The sequence below is a fragment of the Medicago truncatula genome, chromosome 7 (assembly GCF_003473485.1).
Source record: "Medicago truncatula cultivar Jemalong A17 chromosome 7, MtrunA17r5.0-ANR, whole genome shotgun sequence".
Taxonomy (NCBI): Eukaryota; Viridiplantae; Streptophyta; class Magnoliopsida; order Fabales; family Fabaceae; genus Medicago; species Medicago truncatula.
The window spans coordinates 47,809,130-47,814,777 of record NC_053048.1 but is presented as its reverse complement, the minus strand read 5'-3'; the positions used below and the strand labels follow the sequence as shown (position 1 = coordinate 47,814,777).

The 5,648-nt window shown below is 29.8% G+C and overlaps 1 long non-coding RNA gene across 1 annotated transcript; it reads right to left on the bottom strand.

Annotated features, from left to right (window-relative positions):
- Positions 1-799: 799 nt before the first annotated feature.
- LOC120576857 (uncharacterized) lies at positions 800-2,304 on the bottom strand. Its single transcript, XR_005642930.1, has 3 exons — positions 1,878-2,304; positions 1,644-1,734; positions 800-1,243 (listed from the first exon to the last, which is right to left on the bottom strand). It is a non-coding gene; the product is annotated as an uncharacterized lncRNA (long non-coding RNA).
- Positions 2,305-5,648: the final 3,344 nt, after the last annotated feature.

Genomic DNA, 5,648 nt, shown 5'->3' with positions numbered 1-5,648 from the left:
AAAATTAAATTTTAGATTTTGAGGGACGAGTCTCATAAGAAATCATTTCTAAGAGAGTCATGTTCATTGATTTTTATTTCATCTTCTAGGCAAAGTTTAGAGTTATCCGATCAAGTAGCATGAAAATCAAATTTTTATCTAAAATACAATAGGAACAATTAACAATCACGTGAAATGCAAAACACACTAGAGTTGTGGATTATAATGGTGAAACCAATTATCCTTTGTCCCATAAAAAATTCATTGTCTGTGCTAATATAATTTAAATTATGAGAAAGTTTTGGTTGGGCACATACCTAACATTTCAATTTTATGCACACACACAAAACCAAGAAAAATTAAAAAAAATAAAATTATAATATATCAATTGATGTGACTAAATATTTTTTATTTAATTTTGTTAATTTTATGTAAATATGTGCCCAAAATTGAAGTGTTAGGTAACTGACCATCCAAGACTTTCTCTTAAATTACTTAATCAGAACCTCTTTTTTCCATGTTTTCTTTGGTAAAGGAGGTGTACAGGGAATGTTCAAATTTTATAATGTGAAGAAAAAGCAAACACTTCAAATAGTTTTGTACCCAACAAAATAATATGTGACAAATATTTGTCTTTAATATGTTGTAATGCGTATTTATACAATGATCATGTCTTGGGCATCAAGTATGTCTAACTTAAATCTCAATTATCTCTATCCAATATACACAACAGTGAAGGGATAAGGAAGAAGGTAATCGGAAAAATCATACAGCAAATTCTTTAAACACTAAAAAGTTGGTTTATTGACCTTTAGAGGCATTTGAAAATGAAATGAAGGGTACCTTCACCTTGTGGTAATAATTGAGCGTTGGATCCAAACATTGAAAAACAATTGAAAGCCATGAATAAAAAGATACATGTTTGAAATTGAAGCTTGACATAAAAAAAAAAAAAAAAAAAAAAAAAAAACATCATAGTCTATGTTATCTAATGATATCTTTCCTATGTTGTTTTAAGACGAAGCCTCTTAAAATGGAATGCACAACGACAGAACCAAATAGAAAGATAGAAAAGGCTTATACAAACAACACAAACATTACAGTACATGATTAAAACATACACAAACAACGCAAATAATTTAGGCTTTGTTGGATATAAATTGGGCTACACCCCACTCTAAAGAACATGTTACGGGCTTTTACAGGCTGAGCTAAAAAGCTCTGAAAAAATCCAAGCTACAATTTTCAGGCTTTTATTCGGGTCCTGTAGATATTAAACAAAAGCATAATTTGAGTGAATTGCTTAGTGCAAAACTTTAGCAGAAAACAATTTAATTCAATCATAGCATATAGTTCACCCACTTTATTACTCTAATCCCATGCAAACGAAATACTTTTTTTTTTCTTCTCAAAAGATCCTGCTTTTAGTTGGTTAAAGATACAAGTGATATCCCAGAAAAATGCTAGGTTTATGGAATCAAAGCACGATCGTTTGCCAAACTTCCTTCAACGCATGAAAATAACTGAGAATATTCACTTCATTTTACAGGCAAAAAAGCAAAAAGAAATGAAAACTTGCATTCTGTTGCTACAAATGGAGAGAGAGAGAGAGAGAGAACGTGTAGGAAAATAAAAGACTATTTTGAGGGTGAAGTAGTGCTTACAGGAGCCTACCAAGAGCATCAAGTTTATCCTTTCCGGAGCTACTCGGCCCACTCTGACAACCACACCCTCTGGTTCTTTCTAACATTTTTTCTTCATAAAAAAATATACAATGAGATCCAAAACAAATTCTTCAAAATATACATGTCATAAACAAATATTAAAGAGTTTCAACGCATAGATCTAGGAAGAAAAAAAGGACAGATGTTCAAGAAAGTTCAGATCTAAAATCTAACCTTTGATTTTTTTTGTTGCATGTGTGAGATCATTTGGATATGAATAAGTCCCACGGTTTGATGCAGAGATCATGTAAGAAGTAGTTCAAAAGGTGAGCTTACATGATGAAGGTTATAGATCCGCCGTTAAACTCCATGGATGAGCTTGAAAGTGAACGAAAATGAAGCTTTTGCGGAGGTGAATCTGGTGCAATGGTTGCTGGTTTGTGTTTGGTAGGGAAAAAATAATAGTCATTTTTATTGTGTGCATGTAATCGTTGGATGTTAGAGAGAAGGTGTGGATAGTTAGTATTTCTGGTTTGATGGAGAAAAAGAGACGTTGAGAGCAAAAGAAAAGAAAGTGGAGAAATTGAAGAACCGACGGCTGATATGTGGTTTGATTTGGGTTGTGGGATTATTAGGGTTTAATTACAACTAGGCTTGGAAATTGGGTTTAGTGTGACAAATTGCGAAAACATCTCATATATGAAGGTTTCTTTTTAGGCCTCCGATATCTCTTTAGGCCTGCAAAATTACAAAATTGTCTCTAATAATACATCGAGAAGTTAACTATCGAAGGTTCATTCTTAAAATTTAAATTTTGTACATCCGGTAATTTTTAAAAATTTTTGATTTGTTACTCCGGTATATAACTATCGGAAGTGCGTTTTTAAAATTCTGATTTTGTTACTCCGGTAGATAACTATTGAAATGCTCATTATATATAGATTACAATTTTTTGGCATTATCTCTTGTTTTGCACTCAACTTGAATATGATCTAAAACCTTGCGATTTTTGAGTTTTTTTTTTGCGTTTTCGACACAATTAATAAAACAAGTAACATTAATCTTCACTTAACTACGATTAATTAACGGGTAAACATTATTTCTTCCTTTCACATTCAGTTTTTGCATAAATCTTTTTAATATTTGATGTACACGTTTTTCACTTTCATTAATTTATTATTTTATTTGAATGAAACGAACATAATTAACCTTCATCCTCCCTTCTTTCAAAAAAAAAAACCTTCATCCTCCTATAAATTGGGGTAAAAAAGTAAGTAAGTGACAAGAACAAGAAGTCCTTCAAATACGTCTTGATATCTTTGGTTCATTTTAGTACTTAAGTAAGTCCTAATTTTAATTATCTATTCTTTCTTCTTGTTCAAAAAAATTATATATTCTTTCTTATTATTTCAAGCTTTATAATCTCAATATTTCCTCCAACTTTATCTATATTATTGACAATTAACATATTTTTTTTAAGATGCATAAAGTGTAGATCCCTATCAAAAAAATCTCAACATATGCCAACACCTTAAATTATTTCTTTTCTTACAGATCTCTACATGCAGTAGTCGCAATCAGGTGAAGAAGTAAGGTGGTTGCCGGTGTCTTAGAGCTCCGACGACAATAATGGACTGAAATATTAGAAAAATATATCATCAATATTAAGGAATAGAAGATCAAAAAGAGGAATAGGAATATGCAATAATGTAATCGAAAAATTAAATACTTACAGCGGCAGCAACTTATGGCATGGTGATCACTAGTGTTTTCTTTTTTCATGAGAGAGGAAATAAATCAGAAAATGGTAATAATCATGGAACGGGTGATTTTTTTTTCAAACAAAAAACAATTACTAAGTTGTTGATATTTATTATTTGAAAAAAAAATGGTTGTTGATTATAAATTAGAAAAGTGAGGGAGGGACATATACATGGAAAGTCTCTAGAAACTATATATATGGATGGATAGTGGGTAATGGCTATTGGCCACAAAGTAATTATAAATGGGTGATTGTTGATAAAATAAACATTATTTTTTCTTTATTTTTTATTTTTTTATGTCTCGACAACTTTTTTTTTGTTTTCTTTAAAAAAAAAAAAAGGTTTTTGTTTACTTTTAGTCATTCAAAAATATTAAGGCTACACATGAATGATTAATAGATATAAATGATAGGGATGTATACAATTTTTTAAAAATATTAATAGTTTGAGTCCTGGATTCTTTAGGCTAAATCCCTCCATGAATCCTTTAAATTTGACACACAAGTCTACATACAATAAGGAAGGACACAACCAAGTATATATGCAATAAGGAGAATGGAGGGCTTTAGTTAACTTCCAAGATTAGTAAATCCACGAAGTGACTTTTATTTCCCTTCTTGCTGCCTGTCTTTATTGAGAATGATCAGAAAATTATTAAAAAGTTGTTGTTTATCCTATTTTGGCTACCGATAAATAAAACATGTGGTCATGAACAATATTCTCTAAGGTTACTATATAGATGACCAAACATATGATTTATTAGGCTTGAAATAGATAACAGATGGAAATTTTACCCTACACCCTAACATATGTACTTTCATCCCTACAAATTATAAAAAATTTCAATTTTACCCTTTTTTTTATTGATTTTCACCCTCTTATTTGAGTTCACCTCTATGTATTTTCGGAATACATATTTATTGTTCTGGAAAACTCATAAAACTTTTTGGATTTTTTTTTTACAAATTCTCGCAAGTTTCTTCAAATAAACAAAAAAAAAAATTCTTATTCTTGCTGGCAATGGTTTTTTATATTTGAGCTTGGTTTTTTCCCTTTCATTGAGGACGTTGGAATTTGGAAGAGGTTAAACAAATCCTAATCCAAATGCATCATAGTGAATTGTGTATTCCCTTTTCCCTTTCGATTATTTTGTTAATTTTTTAATATTTTATTTTTTATATTGCATAATAATAATAATAAGAGATAAATTTTTTACACATGTTTTAGTCATTAACTGTAAACAACAGATAGAAACCGAACAAGTGAAATAAAAGGATTCTAATAATGATTCCAGTGACGAGAAACCTACATGTAACGATTCCGTTTAGAGACAAAATGAAACTGATTCATCAGTTTTTACTTTATATAATAGGGGTAAAATGGGTAGTTTATGTAAAATGTTAGGGTAAAGGTATAAAAGTTGGGGTATAGGGTAAAATTTCCATAACATATCTGTCCAAAGAGGAAATCATAGATGTATACACCCATCTTAGCCATCGCCCATTTAATACAACGATACTGAAAAACCACATCAAATTCTTGCTTAACATGACTAATAATTATCAAGTAACTTAGGAGAGAACTTTTAAATGCTGCCCCAAGAATAGATAATAACGTAAGCAAATTGAAAAGAAAAAAAAAATCCTTTATATAAAAGGGCCATAGAACAAAGCATACACTAAGTACCAAAATCTTGATAAATTTGACTAGACTAAATATCATATACTTTTCGAAAAGGTAAAATTATATTAAAACAATACTTCAATAATACTATTATAAAAACTGAAAAAGGGAAAGAAAAAAAAAATGAAATCATAGCAACAAAATACATCACATAATAAAGAATAACTAGAAAATATATGAAAAGAAAGAGTGAAGAAAATAAAAATAGAAGACATGCCAAACCATTCATTGTAAGAAAACTGAAAATAATTTGACCTTCTAAAAATAACATAAATTTTTTTAGAAAGAGATTAGATTTGGAAGAACCAACCATCAAATGATCATACTTAAAATACTTCAGAAGCAATATAAGGCCAAACTACACATGTAGGCTTCAAAACTTTCAAAGCTTTGTGATGTATATTGTAGGTTTGTGATGTCATCCGAATGATTTCTTTCGGGCATGTTAGCATTTTCCTTTTTGTACGACGCTCACAAGAGTATTACATCTGCCTTTACAAACAAACAAACAAAAGTATTAAATTCGATAATATGAAATGTTTCACTACACATTTTAAAA